The sequence below is a fragment of the Bubalus kerabau genome, chromosome 1 (assembly GCF_029407905.1).
Source record: "Bubalus kerabau isolate K-KA32 ecotype Philippines breed swamp buffalo chromosome 1, PCC_UOA_SB_1v2, whole genome shotgun sequence".
Classification (NCBI taxonomy): Eukaryota; Metazoa; Chordata; class Mammalia; order Artiodactyla; family Bovidae; genus Bubalus; species Bubalus kerabau.
The window spans coordinates 259,504,358-259,527,045 of NC_073624.1; the positions used below are offsets into that span (position 1 = coordinate 259,504,358).

General features: G+C 37.2%; 1 long non-coding RNA gene across 1 annotated transcript in view; it reads right to left on the bottom strand.

Annotated features, from left to right (window-relative positions):
• Window positions 1–5,022: 5,022 nt before the first annotated feature.
• The window catches only part of LOC129639269 (uncharacterized), a 35,710-nt gene continuing 18,044 nt past the window's right edge, over window positions 5,023–22,688 (bottom strand). The window contains exons 2-3 of the long non-coding RNA XR_008708321.1: window positions 11,870–11,986; window positions 5,023–6,516 (exon numbers count right to left, since the gene is read on the bottom strand). This is a non-coding gene — a long non-coding RNA (uncharacterized LOC129639269). The remainder of the gene's footprint in view (window positions 6,517–11,869; window positions 11,987–22,688) is intronic.

Genomic DNA, 22,688 nt, shown 5'->3' on the forward strand with positions numbered 1-22,688 from the left:
CTGTTGGAAACTGACCTTGTTATAGAAGAGGTCACTGTGATTTATAATAGATCAAGATATGTATTCTTTTGTGGTTTCTAAATTTCCCTTTGCTTACTTGTTTTGGAAAATTCTTCAGTCTGCTTCTGTCTGTTAATTGATCACTTCCTCAGCTAGGATTTTACTACTTTAACTTTGAAAATGTTTCCTTGTAATTATTTCATTTTTATCCTCTTCTGGTCTGGGTATGCCAGTAGAATATTAGGGAGAATATCCTAGATACCACTATCCTAGTTTTAAAAGATTCCCATTCAGAGCCATCTGTTGACTCTTTGCTCATGGCAAACCACCCAGGATCCCATGTGGAAATAGAGACCTTTCATCGGTTTATTCACTGAAGAACACACACTATAGAATTAAAACACAAACACAATTTTCTGTATTTAGAGGAACAACATTTATGAGCATATTTTTATGTAATATCAACATAGCATTCCTTTGTTAGCTGTTTAAGAGCTTGCAATCTAGTTGGGAGAGACAGAACACCATGGAATGGTTCAGAGAAGTGAAAGTGTTAGTCACTCAGTTGTGTCCAACTCTTTGTGACCCTATGGACTATAGCCCACGAGGCTCCTCTGTCCATGGAATTCTCCAGGCAAGAATACCAGAGTGAGTTGCCACGCCCTCGTTCAGGGGATCTTCCCAACCCAGGAATCTAACCTACATCTCTTATGTCTCCTGCATTGGCAGGCAGGTTTTTTACCACTAGCCCCACCTGGGAAGCCCTCAAAAGCGAGTTCCTAGGGAATATAAATTTTTTTAGCTATTTAACAAAATAAAGTAATCTTGTTTCTATCAAAATAGGTAATAACATGGAGATTTCAGGGTGCCAAGAGATTTAGAGACCAATGCAATAGTTTGAAAGAAAGTGAAAGTGTTAGTCACTCAGTCATGTCTGACTTTTTGTGACCCCATGGACTCTAACCCACCAGGCTCCTCTGTCCACGGAATTCTCCAGGAAAGAATACTGGAGTGGGTTGCCATTTCCTTTTCCAGGGGATCTTCCTGACCCAGGGATTGAACTTGGGTCTCCCGCATTGCAGGCAGACTCTCTACTGACTGAGCCACCTGGTAATAGTTTGAGACCTAATCTATTCTCAGTTCAAACAATATTATATATCAGATGTTTCCACATTGGTTTCAGTTCTTTGATTATCTGGATATTTTTCCTGTAAATATTTAGCAGCTAGAATTGCCCTATCTCTAGAAAATAGGGAAGGAAGGACAGACAAACAGGTTTTTGCCTTAAAGTAAGTGATAACTTCAAAACTGAAATACGGTTGACCTTTGAACAACACAGGGGTTTGAGGAGAAGTAAAAAATCTGTGTATAACTTACAGTGGGCCTCTGTATCCACAGTTCTTCCAATATATGATTCCTTCATGGCTGCAGTTCTGCACTGGAATCCAAACAACTGCAGACCATATAATACTATAGTATTTACAATTTTAAATGTCTGCCTATTCATGGACCCAGTCATTCACAGGTCATCTCTATGTCCCTTTATAATTCCCATGGAACAAAAATGTTTGAAAGTGACAACAGCCCGTCATAATTCCACTTCCCCTGGTGCTTCAGACAGTAAAGAATATGCCTGCAATGCAGGAGCCTGGATTCGATTCCTGGGTCGGAAAGATCCCCTGGAGAAGGGAATGGCAGCACGCTCCAGTATTCTTGCCTGGATAATTCCATGGACAGAGGAGCCTGGTGGGCTACATCCATGGGGTCACAAAGAGTCAGACACCACTGAACAACTAACACTCTCACTTTTTCACTTTCATATGACATTGTCCCATAACCAGGACCTTCTCCATTCCTTAGCAGAAATATTAACGTGAAGCTGGCACACTTTTAGATGGTTTCTTATAGAACTCTCCATACATTAAATGTTCTATTTGTTTGATAATTGTTTTTTGAAAAAAGTCTTGTTTCACATAGATCTTAGTTGTTTCCCATAAGAAAGAACAAACCATTAATCATATGGTGAATATAAGGGAAAATTTATACCATGTGTCTCCAGGGTCAAAGATATGCTGAGAAGAAGCAAAAGGGAATTCTGGAATAGCCCAAAAGGAAACAAAATAAAAAACTTCCTAGAACTTTTAAGACAAACACAAGAGTTAAAAAAGAAACTTTATTTTCTATGAAAGAAAATGGATATAATCTATCAAGGAGAATAATCTTGACTTAGAGAAAAGTCTCAATTAGAGTATAATTTCTCTAGAGTTTAGTTTTAGTAATTAATTTCAAACACAAAATAAAAACTACAATAAGAAAGAAATATATTAGCAAAATTACATTGGATTTTGAAAATTTATAATTCATTATAATGTAATAAGAACTTAAGAATTTAATGCTAAATAGAGAAGGTGAACATATGTTGTAAAAAAACTCTTACTTCATGAATCCCTTGATTTCAAAAGATTGGATTTCTTCATACTTGTGAGTAAAACCTGAATTTCAAAATAGGAAAAAAAAAAAACAAACCTCATTGTAAAATAAGGGTTTCAGTAACAGACTGAGTTTTAATTCCAACTTGTCATTCACTATGTTCCTTCAGCATTTTCTTTATATATACTAATATGTGCTGTGGAAATACATTGTGATGTATATAAAGCAACTAAAACTTCCTGTTAAGTATGGTGGATTAAACACACCTGTCTCTGGTCCTTCCCCAAAGCTCTAGAGCTCAAGATTAAAAAAAGAACAAGAGAATGAAAAAAAAAAAAAAAAACAATCCTTACACATTAAATATGAATCTACAAGGACAACAAAAATAAGAGAAGAATGAAAGGGACAAGAGTTGACAAGATAAGTTTAATAGCTGGAAGCAAACAAGTAAAAGGCTAAGTGTCAACATATCAGAGAAAGCTGAAACCTGGCTATCATCTACTTGTGCCAAAGAGCCTGGAAGTCTCAAGAACTCACAGCACCAAGTATTTCTGAAGCTACATGTAGAGTGGGACCAAAAACAAAATTATAGACAAATCTCTCTCCTCAATCTGTGCTGAAGACTAAAGTTTACTATCTGAGGAGGGTGAACCAGGGAAGTTCTGAAACTAGGGATAGAAGTTAGAGCTAAAGGCATGAGCAAGATACCAAGTTCAAAACAGGGGCACAGAGTGCAAGGTTACATTTAGAATAACACCGCTCCTCAACCTCTACTTGTCTCTTAGAACACCAGCAGCCATTCTGACCCCATAACCCATAATATCAAAGATTCTTCTCCAAATTAGCTGGCCCAAGGGAAAAGACATAGATAGGAAAATAAGATGGAGAGAAGTTAAAAGTTAAGGGATCCATCCAGCAAGTCCAATATCAAAATACCAGGGTTTTCCAGAGAGAAAAAGAAAAAGGGAAGGACATAAACTGTTCTAGAACTAACACAAGAAAAAAAACCTCAAATCCTAAATGTCACAAGTTCCAAACTGAAAGCCGGATAAAAATAGACTTTTTTAAAGTACTGATAGCAACAAAGGCAACCTGGACTTCAAGAGCGAAAATCACAGAAGAAGGGGAAACTCATTGAGATGAGCTTACATTCACTGATTCTTTTCCCCCAGAATATTTGTTGATTTGCACTGTGGGGCACAAAAGTTGAACAAAAAGGGTTGGCTTTTGTGTGTGTGTCAGTTTCCATGGTTTATGGAGACCTAAATTTAAGTTCAGTGATACCTAGGCTTCCAAAATTTGAGGCTCCAATATCCTAAAGAAAAGGGGACCACAGGAAGAAATAAACCTGACATTCCTTGTAACTTCTCTGCTTAAGGTATTTGCAGATTCTTAAGATGTCCAAGATAAGAAGCCAAGAAACCAAGCAGGAATCTGCAGGTTAGAAGCTGAAAATGAAGCAGTGGTCAACTGACCACAGTGTCAAGAAGACAAAAATGGGGGTTCAAAGTCTGTCAAAGATAAGAGGTCTTGGTAGATACCTCCAGACTTTGAGCTGAAATTTACAAACAGAAATACTGTGAGAACAGACTGAAATAACTATGCACAAATATATCAAGGTGATCCATCCCTCCTCTAACTGCCTGCCAGAGGTGGGGGGGAAATTCTCTCTGGGAAAAAAAGATAAAATCAATCATTTTTAATTTACAATGTCTGGCATTAAGTCAAAAATTATGCATGCCAGGAAGACAAAAATGACTGAAAACAAAGAGAAAGAGAAAATAGAAACACATCCCAGGTATTGGAGTTATCAATAAGAATTTCAAAATACCTATAATAACACAGTCAAGAAAATAAATGGCAAGATGAAGAATTTCATCAAAACTGCAGTCTGTATTAAAAAGAATTCAGGGAAAATTCTAAAACTGAAAAATAACAGTTTAAGAAATCAATGAGTATAGCGAAAGATTTAGATAAGCAAAAGAAAGAAAGGATTAATGAATTAGAAAATACTTCATTAGAAAAAAGATCTTAAGGAGATAAAAAGATCTTAAGGAGACTAAAAGAATGGAAAAATCAGAAATAGCATTAGCGTGAAATGGAACACAGCAAAAAGATATAGTGTAAAAGTGAAAGTGTTAGTCCCTCATCATGTCCGACTCTTTTGCGATTCCATGGCTGTAGCCCAGCACGCTCCTCTGTCCATGGAATTCTCCAGGCAAGAATACTAGAGTGGGTTGTCATGCCCTTCTCCAGGGGATCTTCTCAACCCAGGGATCGAACCTGGTTCTCCTGGCATTGAGGACAGATTCTTTACCATCTGAGCCACCAGGAAAGCCCAACAGACTTATAAATGGAATTCTCAGGATGCTAGCTATGTGGCAGGCCTGAAGAACAACCAGGGCAGATTAGAGTAGAAGAAAAGAGATCTTTAAAGGGATACCTCTCACACATAATGAACATGATGGTTACCCAATGAGTTAGGATTTCAGTTCCATCAGAGAACTGGGGATGAATTAATGATATTTACATAGAAAAGAAACAAAAACAGATTTTTTTTTAATTTCAAAGAAAATATAAGTTATATTTTAAAGGAAATGAAATAGAGTATAATACATGGTTCACTATCTGTATACAATATTTACATGATCATAACAATGTAAATAAACATTGACAAATAAAAATTATATAATTTTACTGAAAGAATAAGAAAGGAGAAATAGGCCTATCTTGAAGGGGTGGGGATATAAGAGAGCTAAACCATGATCTTCTAGAGAAGGAAGTCAATAAATAATATTCAAAGAGACAAATCAAGAAATAGCAATAAAATCTATTTTTATATATGGTAGCAAATATAAGACTAAATAGTTAAAAATAGAGTAGTTGCCTCTGGAAAGAAGGAATTAGAAGAGGAGAAAAATAAAATAGGGATTAGCTATTTCTTATGAGTCTTGAAGTACTGTTTGATTTTCTAAGCATTTGTCAATATAACTGTAATAAGAAAAAATTACATTAAGATAAAAAGATAAAGAACCTAACAAAATGACTGATACATGGAAGATACTCCATAAATGTTCATTATACAAATTGTATGACCTCAGGGAATATGGTGAAAAGTAAGTAATCTACATTTGTTGAGCTCAAGATCTTCTGGAGAAGTGAAGCACGGCCTGCAATTGAATTCCTGCATATTCTGAGTGTGGCTTCTGCCCCATTTGCCGAAGTCTCTCCCAACAACTACTCAGCAGGACTGTCCCTCCTCAGAGCAGAGTGGGCAGCTCCCACTGCTGTGGGACTATTTGATAACACTAAATCATCACATGACTATAGGTAATACTTTCCAGTGCCTTTTCATAGGCTCAGATTTATTCAAGTCTTCCAAGCTCATAGAGTCTGGCTACTGATCCAATGGTGAGGTCAGTTGGCTTTCTTCAGCTGATTGGCAAACCACGAAGAAACTTCAAGCACTGGTTTGATCATGCTAAGTGCTCCAGATTGTGGTGGTAGACAAGAAATCCTCAATGTCAAAAAGTTGGAATACTGTATCACTATCCACCCCACTTACCCCAAAATAAAACAAAAACAAATAAACAAAATTGTAACACTCACATTTCACCTCCAAGTAACAATTAGATCTGCTTAGGTGATCATATATCTGAGAAATGGTATTAATAGTGTGGATATTTACAGCCTCAAATAGCAGAACAAACCCGATAAGTACCTAGAGAAACAAAGCTAGTCTGTAGTAAGAGGCTCAGTATTTGTTATTAGGATGGATGTATAGTTAGATGGATATGAGGCTAAGTTTTGACTCAGAGAAAGAAATATAATTGTAGCACACAGCTAATCTTAGACATGCAGAGTCTGATAATATGAGAGTGAGGCTATATCTCATATATTCCTTCTTTCACAATTTTGAATTACCTTATACAGTCACAGACCTCAGAATTGGAAAAAAATATTAGGAGATGGTTTTGTTCTCTTATTTCTAACAGACGAAGAAACAAAATCTTCAAGAATTCAAGGTAGGAAGAAACTCTGGGAAGACAGTGATGGCCATGGAGCAGTTTTGAATCTCCCCAAATTCTGTCATAAAAACAGAAAACAATTGTAACAGCAAAACCAAAACCCACAGACCAACATCTAATAATTGAATAGGTGATAAGGTGTCCTGTTGAACCCCCAAATCAAGCAGATAGGGACAAAATATCAACAGCTCATGACCTGTGTGGAATTGGCATTTTTGTATAAGAAGGTGGAGAAGTATATTACTGAGCTGAGGATGACATTGGAAAGTGGAAAGTGTTGCAGGCTAAGACTCAAGGTTTCTTTCTAATAAAAATAAAATCATTCTTTTAGAGGTAAACATTGATGTAACTGACATTACAAAAGATCCGTGAGCTATTCTGATGCTCTCTCTGAAGACTGTGCTCAGTCGCTAAGTTGTATCCAACTCTTTGTGACCTTGGAGACTGTAGCCCACCAGGATTCTCTGTCCATGATATTTTCCAGGCAAGAATACTGGAATGTGTTGCCATTTCATAATCCAGAGAATATTCTCAACCCAGGGATCTCAACACCCATCTCCTACATCAGCAGACAGATTCTTAACCACTGAGTCACCTGGGAAGCCCACTCTGCAGATTCAGGCAGTTCAGTTGCTCAGCCGTGTCTGACTCTTTGTGACCCCATGGACTGCAGCACACCAGGCTTTCCTGTCCATCACCAACTCCCAGAGTCTACCCAAACCCATGTCCATTGAGTCAGTGATGCCATCCAACCACCTCATCCTGTCATCCCCTTCTCCTCCTGCCTTCAATCTTTCCCAGCATCAGGGTCTTTTCCATGAGTCAGTTTTTCCATCAGGTGGCCAAATACTGAAGCTTCAGCTTCAGCATCAGTCCTTCCAATGAATATTCAGGACTGTTCTCCTTTAGGATTGACTGGTTGAATCTCCTTGCTGTCTAAGGGACTCTCAAGAGTCTTCTCCAACACCACAGTTCAAAAGCATCAGTTCTTTGGCACTCAGCTTTCTTTATAGTCCAACTCTCACATCCATGCATGACTACTAGAAAAACCATAGCTTTGACTAGACGGATCTTTGTTAGCAAAGTAATGTCTTTGCTTTTTAACATGCTGTCTAGGTTTGTCATAGCTTTTCTTCCAATTTCATGGGTGCAGTCACCATCTGCAGTGATTTTGGAGCCCAAAAAACAAGGTTTCTCACTGCTTCCATTGTTTCCCCATCTATTTACCATGAAGTGATGGGACTGGATGCCATGATTTTTGTTTTTGAAATGTTGAGTTTTAAGCCAACTTTTTCACTCTCCTCTTTCACTTTCATCAAGAGACTCTTTAGTTCCTCTTCACTTTCTGCCATAAGGGTGGTGTCATCTGCATATCTGAGGTCATTAACATTTCTCCTAGCAATCTTGATTCCAGCCTGTGCTTCATCCAGCCCAGCATTTCGCATGATGTACTCTGCATAGTAGTTAAATAAGCACGGTGACAATATACAGCCTTGATGTACTCCTTTCCCAATTTGGAACTAGTCCGTTGTTCCATGTCCAGTTCTAACTGTTGCTTATTGACCTGCATACAGATCTCTCAGGAGGCAGGTAAGGTGGTCTGGTATTCCCAACTCTTGAAGAATTTTCCACAGTTTGTTGTGATTCACACAGTCAAAGGCTTTGGCATCTAATCTGCAGATTAGGTCACAGAAAATTTGAATATTGGAAATTCATCAAGTTGTAACACTCCCATTAGTTGGCAATTTTTAAAAATTGGTAAGAAAATAAAAAGCAATTTGAAAGACTATTCATGTATGTGTGTGTGACCTTACCAATATCAATCTATCAATATTTTTATATAATCTCCCCTTCAAGTTATTTGTTCTGTACTATTTGGGGCACTAAAATGAGTACACTAGAAAATCACTATATTTTCACTTTTTGTTTGAAACTATGAAATTGACCTTTAAAAATACTAATGTTTTAGCTAAATGCTCAAATATCCTTTTAGCATTTAGCTGCTCTTATCTTGGGGATATCAAGTCTGCTATTTTCCCCTCAAAATGCATGAGAAGACCATCCAGTGTACATTGATATGGTGCCCTGAGGATGTCTCTATTTATAATGTGGGGTATCTCATGAACAATTCTGGTTCTAGGCCACAGTGCTCCAAGGCAGAACACAGTGATCGGTCCCAGGTGAGTTTCTTAGGTAGCCCCCTATAATGTAAATTGGGCTGCCCTCAAGGCACCCTATAAATTTATTATAAAAACCTAAAATAAAAAATACACAAAACCCCTAAAAGTTTGCCTTAATAAAATGAAAACTGTTCCCCTGAACTAAATATAATTTGAAAATAGAGCAGAGCAACAAGTGCCAAAGGAAACAATGGAGGAGGCCTCTAGCGCTTCCAAAAACACTTGTATATAACTCTGAAAGAAGTTTTTAAAAATCTGATTTTAAGTTGCTGAGGTGATTACAGTGTCTTCCCTGCTCTGCAATCATTATATTGTTTTGTGGGTAGACAATGAGCATTAACTATTGTTAAGAGTTCATTGTAACAAATCCAGAATTTGTTTTAATAACCTTCTTACTTTGATGTCTCCAGAAACGTATTCTGGCAAGAACTGCTAAACATTAGCTAAATACAAATCTTAAACTACCTTTTAAACTTTAATTATTTGCAAATCTGCTTCTGACTGTGATAGAAGTAAAAGTGAGCCTTCCACCTTAAACAATTAGAAAATTTGACTGAAATCCAGGAAACAATTGTTTTTAGACATTGAATGATAGGTGGCACAAGAGTGTGGCTCCTAAGGAGAGGAAGACACTGTGAGCTCTACCACCTCCAACATTCTACCTGAAGACAGTTAACAGTCCTCAGGGAATAGAAGGGAACCCAAACTGAGCCCTATGGTCTTGCTGAGCTGAAGAGACAGAAGTTGGAATTCAGAAACACCAAGACAGGGAGACTTTCTGGGGCAGAGTACCAGAGACCAGGGAGCTACAGAAGCAAGAGAAAGCAGGAAGTAGATCAATTCTCAATTTATCTCCTATATGGATGAAAACAATCCATGTTCCCACCAGGCAGAGCAGGAAGATGTAAAATATGCTAAGCATGAGGAAGAGTCTTCAGAAGGTACTGCCTTAGCCACAGGGCCAAATGAGCCCTAGACCAAAGGCTGTTCTGGATCTGCCCAACAAAGCTTAAAACTCGGCCTCAAAGAAATTTATTCCTAAGAATGCAATTGCATGCCAGGACAAAAGCCCTATTTTTAAAGGTACTTGAAGGAATACCAAAAAATTCACCCCCAAAAACAAAAGCACAATATCCATTATTCAATCAGTATTCACCACACAGGAAAAGAGGCAAAAATGACAGAGATAATAGAACTAGCACACACGAAGTGATGAGGTGAGAAAGGGAAGATTTTATTCATGAAACTTTTAGAGATGAAAAATTTAGGAGCTGAAACTAAATATATAAATATCCTTGACATATTAACAGCAAATTAGGCACTACAGTGGGGGGTGGGGGGTGGGGGTGGGGATTAAGGAGGGGAAGGGGGTGGATTTGAAGACCTGTAATAGAAACTACAGGAATTGAAGCATAGAAAGAAAAGATTGGGACAAGAAAGTATCACTGACCTCTGGCATAATATAAAGTTGTCTAATATATGTATACTCAAAATCCACAGGAAAGCCAAGAGAGAGGAGGAGAGAAAAATCCATGAAGAAATAACAGTGTAAAAACTCCCAAATTTGGTAAATTCTAGTTATTTTTTAAATTTGTAATATCTTGGAGAAAATTCCATTCTCCAGTGATTGATAAGTCTAATACTTAACTTGGGAAGACAAAAATTCAAAGCTAGTACTGAGAAATTCAACATAATTAACCTTAGCTCTTGTATCAAGAGAGAGAGAGAAAGAAAAAGAAAATAAATAACAGTCATAGGCCGTGAATTAAGGTTAAAATGCCGTGTGGTATTTTAACCTTAATTCTGAATTTTCTTGTTCTCATCTATCTAAATTAGGCCCTAATGATATTTAAACGAAGCTACTTGTAATTCCCATAATAGGCAAATAGAAGGGAGGTTAAAATAATTCTATTATTTCACAATGATGAAACAGATTGAATATTTCAATTATTCTACTTATTATAGTACACATAGAACAATGCTCTGTAATCTGCTTCGATATATATAGGCTCTTTACCCACACCACAGTGGGACTAATTCAGTCAATTTGGTTGAACCTCACTCGCTGATTCAGTGTTGGAATAAAGTACTTCACAGATTAGCTTAGTCTGCAGCACTTAAAGGTCAGGATTTATTGTAATGTAAATCACAAAGCAATTTTATCTTGACAGAGATTACATACTGTTACAATATTTCTCGCTGAATCTAGTGATGCGTTTGCTTTTTCTTTGCAACTGCTGTGCAAATTGGACTGTAGCCCAGAAAAGAAAAAGAGATGGCAGGCTGCTTTGGCTTTTTAGAAACAACTTAATTCTCTTCATTTTTCAAAGTTCCACAAGGGAAAAAAAAACAAACTCTGAAAATAGACATAAAACCATACATAAATACTTGTAAACCTTTACAAACCCTTAGCTCGAGTGCACATAGATATCTGTGAATGACCATCTTTCAAATATTTTGATGTGTTTTAGGACAGAGTGTAATTGCTAATGGCTGACTTCTTATAGTTCATACAAAAGAGTCTTGATATATTATCTAAATTGTCTCCATTTGAAGCAAACAAACAAAAGAATAAGAAGCACTCATGCTTTCCACTCTCACAAACAAAAAGAAAACTGAGTGCAAACAAAGCAAGGTGAACGTTAGGAAATCCACTGCTGTCAGCATCTAGGTAACAAATAGTGAAAGACAGAATGGCAACTCCTTCCTACTTTTTCTGAAACTTCAACTGAAATAGAAGGGATTGAGACTAGATATCAGAAAAACCTTTTTGATTACCAGAGAATTAAATGAACTACTCAGAGTTTGAAGAGTACTCATTCCTGAAATCTTCAAGACAAGATCAACTGTCTCCATCCTAAATCATGTATCTCAAAGAATAAACATGAATAAAATGTTCCCACAAAGTTTAAACCAGGATCTGTATTAAATTTTACCAAGTTTTATCAATTCTTCATACATTTGTTGTTGTTGTTTGGTTGCTAAGTCATGTCCAAATCTTTGCAGCCCACAGACTATAGTCCACCACGCTCCTCTGTCCATGGGATTCTCCAGGCAAGAATGCTGGAGTGGGTAGCCATTCCTTCTCTAGGGATTTTCTCAGCCCAGAGATCAAACCCACGTCCCCTGCACTGGCAGGCAGATTCTTTACCACTGAGCCACCAGGGAAGCCCTGTTCATAAGTAGTTTCCAATACTGACTACAAAAGTAGTGGTAAGGCCCAGAACTTACCAGAAAAAGTAACCAAAGCCAATTGTCAGATGCAAAAACTCCATTTCTATTCCCCTCACCTGAGGCATGATTGGGTTCAGTATTTGTCTTTTCTGCAACTCTTGCAAAGCACTTTTCCTGGAATGAAAGGTGATACATTATAATATTGTTTATTCAAATACTGACTAGTTTATTCTTTCAGTCTCCTGGCTCTACCCTATCAAGCAGGGCTTCCTACTTAATCAGTCATTCTGTAATCCAATTATAATATGATTCACTTGTTTTCTTTAAATGAATTCTAAATTTGGTCTAAATAAAAGTATTTTAGTATAGAAATTTTACTTTCAAAAATACAGATTTGACGCGCTAGTTTAAAAAAATTCAGTGTTTGCTCTGTAACTCTTGAAATGGTCTCGGGTGCCACCTGTTGTCCATGTAGCACATGCTGGGGATTATAAGCTATACAAAGAGCTGTGAAAATAAACAATAAGTGGTACAGGTTCAACTTGTATGTGGGCAGTAAATTGTATTCTTATTCATAAAACGCCAGCATCTGTGTCCACAATAACATATACAATTAGGCATAGTGAAAGAAGTAAAAGTGAAAGTGTTGGTTGTGTCCGGCTCTTTGGCGACCCCATGGACTGTAGTCCACCAGGCTCCTCTGCCCATGGGATTCTCCAGGCAAGAACACTGGAGTGGGTTGTCATTCCCTTCTCCAGAGGATCTTCCCAACTCAGGAACTGAACTCTCATCTCCTGTACTGCAGGCAGGTTCTTTACCATCTGAGCCACCAGGGAAGCCCTAGGCACTTCCCATCTGAAATTTCCCTAAGTCCATGGGATCACAAAGAGTCAGACATGACTGAGCAATGGAACAACATGGGCTGATCAGGCATCCTGGTTTGCTTGGGACACTCCCAGTTGCTGACTGTTGTACTAGAGCTCCCTCTCATTCTCAAAAAAGGTTCTGATTTGGATGATACCCAAAAGAGCGGAAAACTGGACACCCTCAGGAAACTGGACTGTCAAATGTTTCTGATGGGCCTTATTCATATCTGCTGGGTAGCTCTTCAGTTCTTCCCTACAAACTCTCTTATTTCATCTTCACAGCAAACCTGTGACCTAGGAAGTACATATAAATTACAAATGGGAGGAAAGGCTCCAGGAGGTTAACAACCCAGGGTTCACACAGCTCTTCCAGAGCACAACTAGAATTCACATCCAGTCTCTGTTCCCTATCAAGAGATCTTTCCTAGGGAATTGGGAGGTGTGGGAGGTCTGGGAAGGAGAAGGGTGGGGTGTGGGAGGCAGAAGCATTCTGAGAAAGAGCCCATTCCTTTCCATGGTGCATTTGAAGGTCAGCACAGGAAACAGCACAGTTGGTCTGCAATGTTGCCACAGTCTCATGTCATAAGAATCCCTCATTTTCCATTAAAACCATAAGCACTTGTTCAGTTACTAGGATTATAAGCAGCAGGCCTCGCGAGTTAAATGGACTTTTGTGCTCTGCCCTGAAAAATCTAACCAGACTCTTAAACACAGCCAAATTTTCTAACTGGATTTTCTTTTCTGATGCTGAAAAGAAAAGAATTAGAAGGAGGAAAAGGAGGCACCCCTGGGTGGAGATATGGAAAAAAGGGGAGGACGTGTAACTAAACACTCAGCCGGCCTTTCCCCAAGACCCTCCTTTCCTCCTGTGCCTCTGTGCGCTGCCAAGCACGTCTCCCCTCCCAGCTCGTGTGGGGGAAGGCCAAAAGCTTTACATTACACCACTGGTTTACACCCTGAGAAACGTCGCGTGAGCTGCAAAATACACTTTGAAGCAACTTTCTAAAAGGCACATCTATATTTACCAATGTGTTCCACATGATTAAACTGTGAAATTTGTCTCCAGTTTGGCAATACCTTAGAGAGATGTTGTGAGGTTTAGAAAGAAAATGCCTGTGAAGTGCCTTAAGTTCCATGGAAGGGAAGCACTACATACATCCAAGGTGCTGTTATATGCCTTTATGTTATATTGGTGCAACAGCAAATAAAATAACGTAAGTTATGATGTCACAATGTTGTCACGCAACATCATCCACAGTGAGAGCAAGAAAAATCTGTTTTTAAAATGCCTCTTTTCCCCCCTCCTCTGCAGCATGTTAAAGCATATGGTATCCAAAACTAGTTCACAGTGAACTTCATTTCTGCCACTGCTGTAAATGAAGTTTCTTCTCAGGCAGATGTCAGTGCTAAAAGTTTGGTGCTCATAAATACCAAATTAACATAAAATCTATATAGCTTCTTTTCAAACGTCTTCCTTGGTTGATGTGGGCTGACTGGATAGAACACATAGTTCACTTATTTATTCTCGAATCCATAATACATTTTCTGATTCACTAATATGAAAAACAATAATTATAACTGAACCACAAGTGACATTCCCCGAGGCCTCTCTGACTGTAAATGTCACGTGACAAAAGAAAGAAAACACAACTAGAAATGTAACAGATATTCTTGAACTGTTAATTTAGGCTTTATGGTTCCAAACTATAAGTCACCACTTACACAAAAAAGCATTTGTAGATGCAATAAGAAATAAATCTTGTATATACCTTACTACCTGATAAAACCATCAAAATAACCTGTTAATAAAGCAAACCTGAGTTTATTGCTTACCACAGTACAAGAGGCCAAAGATCCTGACAAGAATCATGATGGTGTTTCAGAAGAGGAAAGGTAAAGATGGGATACATATAAGACTTAGGGGATCTAGTCTAAGATGTATATTTTGGAGGGTTTGATTATGATTAGGCAAACTTGTGATCTGACAGTTTGGGACTGACAGACTAAGCGAGAGGAAAGATTTTTTTTTTAATTAAAAGGGTTTCAAAGCACATCTTGAAGAGTAAAAATGTGGTACAATGCCACTTTAATTTGATTTGTCTAATATTGGTTTAAATGGATTCCCATGAATTTTCTGAAATGAACAATAAAGTTATAGTCAATTTTATCCTCTGAACAAGAATTTTCTCATAGTAAGTAAAATCATGTCAATGCAAAATATAGGCTGTTATGGGTAGAGATCATTACATATAATTACTAGTATTATTATGGAGTCCCTGGTGGCTCAGACAGTAAAGAGTCTGCCTGCAGTGCGGGAGACCTGGGTTTGATCCCTGTGTCTGGAAGATCCTCTGGAGAAGGAAATGGCAACCCACTCCAGTATTCTTGCCTGGAGAATCCCATGGTCATAGGATCACAAAGAGTTGGACACGACTGAGCAACTTAACTTTCACCTTTCACTTTTTTCACTATTATTTATCTGGAAAAGCCCATCACACCAAGAGCAGCTCCTGTTTTGAGAAAAGAACTCACTTTTCTCAGAAGTGAGTCACCAAAACAGAAAAGAACTCACCAAAACAGACAATGGCCTCCTCTCAGATGCCACCTGCCTTCACCCTTGCTTTCATTGCTGACCAAATTCAGACTGGCTCATTATTTCTTAAAGAAGTTACTGCTTCTTTAAGATCAGTCAGTTTTTGGTCTAGGGATCATTCCTTTATGTGACTTAACATATCTCAATGTATACAACATAATTCAACACTTAGAAGACTAACCTCAAGTTCTTTGGAAACACTTCATCATCATTTCCACAATAAAAATCCTAATCATATCTCTACGCTGCTTAAAGCTTTTTAGTAAGTCTGCTCTGTCCTCTGGATGAAGTCTAAATTTCTCAAAGTGCCTCTTGAACTATATTATCCCCTGCTCCTCTCTCACTTTTCCATATGCATATGTGCATACATGAATTTTATATGCCAATCACATTAAACTCTTAATACCTGCAATTCCAGAACATGTTTGGCTCTGTCTTCCCTCACTGAAAGTTCTCTTTGGTGCAGAGCTGTGGCTTTCTGGAAAACTCACCAACACTCCTTCACTTCTCTTTCTACTGGTTAATTTCTACTCATGTTAAAGATTCACTCAGCTGAGAAAGGATGACTCTTGAAAATATAAGGGAAAGGCTCCCCATTAATGCTCCCTTAAGACTATGTGCTTATTTCCATCATCCCACTCCATTCTCAATAATATGTTCTTAGTACACTGTATTATAATGGTCCATTTATTTGCTTACCCTGTCCTCCCTGTCAGTAAGCAACTTGAGGGCAAATACCACATCTTACTGCATTGTCTGGGAAACAGAGCTCACTCAAGATATTTTTTTAATAGGCAATGAGTGAATAGATAGATAAAACCTTATGACTGTGACCAAAAAATTATAAAGATGGATAGGAGTCAAAAAAAAAAAAATCATCTGATAGATCCTAAAAAGTAAAAAGGGATTAATCCTCAAAGTGATAATTACAAATCAACAGTGGAATTTAAGAAAACTAAAATTTGTACATACCAAATTAATAAAACTTTTAAAACATGGGAAGGCATTCTGTTGGTGAGGCTGTGGGAAGGCAGGCACTTTCATATCTCACCAGTATACCCTTTCGGAGGGGACTCTGACATTGACAATACCTAATAAAACCACATGTGCATGTACCTCTCATCCCAGCAATTCCACTTCTGAAATTGAGCCTAAAGTTTCATTTACAATAGAAAAATACATATACACCAAGTTTTTCATTGCAACACTGTTTATTATGGCAAAATACTAGAAACAACCTAAATGCCCATAAGTAGAATAATGTTTAATAAATCATACTACATTCACAAAGGGAGAATTATTACAGCTAAAAAAATAAGAATAAGGAAGATTATGAACTGATATGGAGTGATTTCCAGGATATTTGGTTAAGAGAAAACAGCAAAATGCAAAAGAGCACCATGGGATTTTACCATTTGTGTTAGAAAAGGAAAAGGGAAATATAAGAAGATACACATCTAAAGGATAAACCAAAAACTAATAAAACTGGCCACCTACAAGGGGTGGAAACAGAATGGAAGGAAGGAAGAAAAACAAAAAAACATAAAATAAAATAAAATGGGTAAAGGGAAATTGAAGTACATCTTCTCGTACAATTTTGATTTTTAGAACAAGGATATTGTTTTAAAATACAATCCACCAGGATTTGGAGAAAACCCAAAAGAAAATATAAACAGCAACAAATGAGCCTTACTGCCCTAGCAAGGAATAACATAACCCTATTTAAGAGGACAAAGAAGAAAAGAACTAGCTTAAGCAACTTTGTGGGAAATTTTTTTTATATATATTTTAAGTCTAAAGACTATAAAGAAAACTACATAAGTACTATTCCCCAATTAATAAATTATTCTGAAATAGATGGGGAACAGTGGAAACAGTGTCAGGGTTTATCTTTTGGGGCTCCAAAATCACTGCAGATGGTGACTGCAACCATGAAATTAAAAGATGCTTACTCCTTGGAAGAAAAGTTATGATCAACCTAGATAGTATATTAAAAAGCAGAGACATTACTTTGCCAACAAAGGTCCATTTAGTCAAGGCTATGGTTTTTCCAGTGGTCATGTATGGATGTGAGAGTTGGACTGTGAAGAAAGCTGAGTGCAGAAGAATTGATGTTTTTGAACTGTGGTGTTGGAGAAGACTCTTGAGAGTCCCTTGGACTGCAAGGAGATCCAACCAGTCCATTCTAAAGGAGATCAGCCCTGGGTATTCTTTGGAAGGAATGATGCTAAAGCTGAAACTCCAGGACTTTGGCCACCTGATGCGAAGAGTTGACTCATTGGAAAAGACTCTGATGCTGGGAGGGATTGGGGGCAGGAGGAGAAGGGGGCGACAGAGGATGAGATGGCTGGATGGCATCACTGACTCGATGGACATGAGTTTGAGTGAACTCCAGGAGATGGTGATGGACAGGGAGGCCTGGCGTGCTGCGATTCATGGGGTCACAAAGAGTCGGATACGACTGAGTGACTGAACTGAACTGAAACATATTCTAGGATTCAGTAAATAAATACATTGTAGATAACAAAATTCAGGTATCTATTTTACTGTTGGAAAAAGGATTTACAAATAATGAAAGAGGGAAGGCTAGAATGAGTCCTGTACTGTTGGACTGGAATTGAAGATATCAATATGGAATTGTGATTTTTAATCTATTCAGAGAAAGAGAGAGAATGTTTCCTTGCTCTGTCCACTTAAAGGAATAACATCACAGAACTAATGAAGGCACTTAGTACCCAGATCTTGATTTATAAAGATATTAATAAAATGAACCAGGACTCCTTGGAGAAATAACTGAGTCAAGAGTTGGAGCGGAGAAAGTTCAACATGGGTCTGGAATATCTCATAGAACCAGAAAGTATGGAAGTATTCAAATAGGTAATGTTGATATATTAGTCCCTACACAAATACACAAATGTCACAAAACCCAAATGAAATAAAAAAGGCAGAAAATACATGAAATTAAAAAAAATTAAAACCACTGGTAGCAAAAGAGTGTGAAGAAAAAGTGAACCTGAAATATTAAAAATAGGTACCTAAAATTAATTAATTCATTTAACTCTTGTTTATTTTTTTATTTTACTTTGCCAGGGTATCCAATTTCCTCACTCACTTTTGAAGAGTATTTAGAAACACAGGATAAACAATTATTTCATATCATGTGCTCTAATACCTAAGTGGGAAAAAGAAAACACTTCATTTGCTTAATTATTTAAATACAACTTCTCTTTGCCTATTATTGCTGTTACAAATAAAGATTAAATACCTCATGTTTAGTCACTCAGTCATGTTGGACTCTGCGACCCCATGGACTGTAGCCCGCCAGGTTCCTCTTGTCCGTGGGGATTCTCCAGGCAAGAATACTGGAGTGGGTTGCCGTGACCTCCTCAAGGGGATCTTCCCAACCCACAGATTGAACCCAGGTTTCCCGCATTGCAGGCAGATTCTTTACTGTCTGAGCCACCAGGGAAGCCTGAGAATACTGGAGTGGGTTGCCATGTCCTCCTCTTAAGGGATCTTCCCAATCCAGGAATCGAACCAAGGTCTCCTGCATTGCAGGCAGATTCTTTACCAGTTGAGCTATCAGGGACTACTTCAATGCTATTCTCAAGAATAATTTCCAACACTAAGAAGGAAGATTCACTTTTATGTCTCATGACCTTATAATAGCGGTTGGTAAACAACTATAGACAATATTTCTTTGCCCTCCATGGGTTATCCTGGAAACAGAAAAGGGAAAAATGTAATTCTGGTTGCCAGTATCAACTTCAGATGAATGCTTTTATTTCACATGAAAGTTGACCATTCTTCAGAGAGTTGCGTTAGAACATATTTATGCTAATGGTGAGTGTTCTGACAATAACTCAGGTGCTACCTGGGGCAGCTCTTTAAAGTTGCTTTGAATGCTATTTAGATCTTCTATTTTTATTTACTTTCCACTTGCTTTTGATGTCTGTCCACTGGTGAATCCAAGATACCTGAGGACACATTATTTATCTTACAGTTCTCTTCCTTATACCTCCTATAGCATGTATCACAGTATTTGCTTGAAGAAGGAGACAAGGTTTGAGGAAGACAGTGCTTTCTTTACAGAAGTTAGATCAATATTACATACTATGACTAGAAAGGACACCAATTAATCAGAAAAAATACCTTTAATCATCTTCAAACTGTCCGTTAGAAAAATGTAAATACAAATGAGAATTTGAAAGTGATAAATATCTTTAGTCAAGTTAAATTAAACTAAACAACTTTTTAAATGGCCAAAAGTTCTTTTAGAAAAAAAGTATAGGAAGTAGGAACATAAGTGTCTACTTGTTTCATCTGTACAACAATCTTATAATGTAGGAATTATTACTCCCATTTGACAGGTGAGGAAATGGAGTCTCAGAGTCATTTGCTCTGAGCAATTCATACACAATCATGCAACTAGTAATTGGCAGAACTAGAATTCACAATTCACTTTGATATCAAAGTAAATAATCTATTATGCCACAATAAGAAACATCTCTAATAAAACCTAAAAAGGATAAAATCAAAATAGTCAAATGAAGTTTTAATTATATTAAAACTAAAACAGAACATAAGAGGCAAAAACAATCTTAGATAAAAATCAACTCAAATACCACTAGACTAGAAGGAGACCTAGGTTCTAGATCTTTTTCTTACTTTACACCTTTTAATTCTAATACCTAGCTCAACAAAACTAGTCTTTAAATATTCATTGCCTCACCCACAGACTAAAAGATACAAATAGAACACTTAAAATCAATCACTAAACTACATTATAATAAAATTTCAATTAACCAGAACAATTAGGAGATTATTCATTTTTAAATAACCTTTAGCTAGCTAACAACGAATGAGAAAAACCTTTTTGCAGATTCAAGGTTGCCATTGGAAACCTTTCCAAATCTGTTTTGCTAAGCAAAGCAAATTTTACTGAACAGAAGCAGCGCTGGAGAACTTGCTACAATGCAGATCCCTACGTTCCCCCACAAGAGAGTCTTATTTGGTATGTCTGTCTGGAGTGATTCTTATTAAGATCTTAAGATGAAACTAAGAAACATTAAGTAAAGGATATAAAACATAATAAAACCTTTTTGAATTGCAAGGCTCACCAGTACCTCAACCATCATTCTGACCACTAATCGTTTTTCCCAAATCTCAAAATAGATGTTGAAGGCACAGAGTCATGAACAAGAACCTAGAAGCCCAAAATCTGGGCTTTTACCTTTGTCTTCTAAGGAAACTATATTTAAAAACTTAAAACTGAGGTTAATTGCCATCTAGTAAATTGAAGTTTCTTAAAACTAAAACAGAACATAAGAGGCAAAAACAATCTTAGATAAAAATCAACTCAAATAGCACTAGACTAGAAGGAGACCTAGGTTCTAGATCTTTTTCTCACTTTACACCTTTTAATTCTAAAAGGCCTTTTAGGAATTATCATCAAATTTTATTAGATTTATGTGACATGGAATACAAAATGATGTTTAGGATTATTAAAAACAATGTTCACAGCATGTCATGCTGCTAAGTCACTTCAGTCATGTCCAACTCTGTGCCACCCCATAGACAGCAGCCTACCAGGCTTCCCCATGCCTGGGATTCTCCAGGCAAGAACACTGGAGTGGGTTGCCATTTCCTTCTCCAATGCATGAAAGTGAAAAGTGAAAAGTGAAAGTGAAGTTATTCAGTCATGTCTGATTCTGTGCGACCCCATGGACTGCAGCCTACCAGGCTCCTCCATCCATGGGATTTTCCAGGCAAGAGTACTGGAGTGGGGTGCCATTGCCTTCTCTGTAACGTACCTAAGGAATTAAGAATATGCCAATGTCATACAAATGGTGTGCACCAGACCTACCACTTCACAACTTCCTGTTTCAGTAGGTCATAGTCTTAGCATATTCATGGTCACAACACAAAGTGCATAGACAATAGCTATGGGTTGCTAATGGACATATTAGTAATTAGCTTATAAGCAGCAGAATTTAAAATATATGTTAAACAGCTGGTACCAGAATTCTTCTTAAAGAAAGAAAGAACAATCTTTGTTTAGGGAAATGTCCTGATGAGTCACTTGGATTGGAAAATATAGATCAGGGGGGAAAAAAAAAAAAAAGAGCAAAGGGAGGATTAAACTGCTGTGGATGAAAAATGTAAGGCATTTGGGGAAGGAGGTCTTCCTTGAGAGTGGAGGAAGAATGGAGAAAAATAAACATAAGCAGTATGGCAGGAGCCTAGAGTACAAGTTATGAGAAATAGCTAAAGTTTGTCGTTTTCTTTAAGCCAGAAATGTTCAATGGAATTTAAAATTATCTGTTTGGCTAAGATATAAACTTTTTCTCTCTCTCCAAAAATTCACTGACGTTTGCTACCCTGTAAACATATTTTTCATTTCAATCCCTTCTGAATTGTTCTATTTTGAATGTATATATATATTCATAAAAATGAAATAATATTAACATACTAAGCTCTTTGCTATTTCATTTAATCTCCAGACCAATTCTATAGAGTAGGTACTATCATTAAATCCATTTTATGAATGAGAAAGCTGAGTTCTAAAAGACTAAACAACTTACTCAAGATCATGAAGTTACTAGATGAACTGGAATTCAAACCTTTACTAGATCAAACTTAAGTTCACAGCTAAATAGGTACATAGGGTTTCCCACGTAGCCCAGTGGTAAAGAATCCACCTGCCAAGCAGGAGACATGGGTTCAGTCCCTGGGTCAGGAAGATCCCTTTGAAAAAGAAATAGCAACCCACTCCAGTATTCTTGCCTAGGAAATCCCATGGACAGAGGAGCCTGGTGGACTACAGTCTATGGGGTCACAAATAATTGGACATGACTTAGTGACTAAACAGCAACAACAAATAGATACATATATACATATACACATATATACACACATACATAAAATAAAAAGATATCCTGGTATCCACATTTAAGCAAAATACATTTTTATAAAATAGGAATATTCAAAATACGAGTAACATTCAAAATATTAGCAATAATGCTATATTACTATTTTTTTCAAAATATTTCAAAATCACTAAAAGTTAAAGTATACAAATTCCAGCTATTGAATTCTGACTATTCAGCATTTCTACTTTATACTTTTATCATATAATCATCTTTGAAAAGTTAATCACTAATTAAATATTTGCTAATATTTAATAATTAATCAATAACAAATAACTACTTAGTTAAATACTAATTATAGAGTATAATCTGTACAGCATATTAAAAAGCAGAGACATCACTTTGCCAACAAAGGTCCATCTAGTCAAGGCTATGGTTTTTCCAGTGGTCACGTATGGATGTGAGAGTTGGACTGTGAAGAAAGCTGAGCGCCGAAGAATTGATGCTTTTGAACTGTGATGTTGGAGAAGACTCTTGAGAGTCCCTTG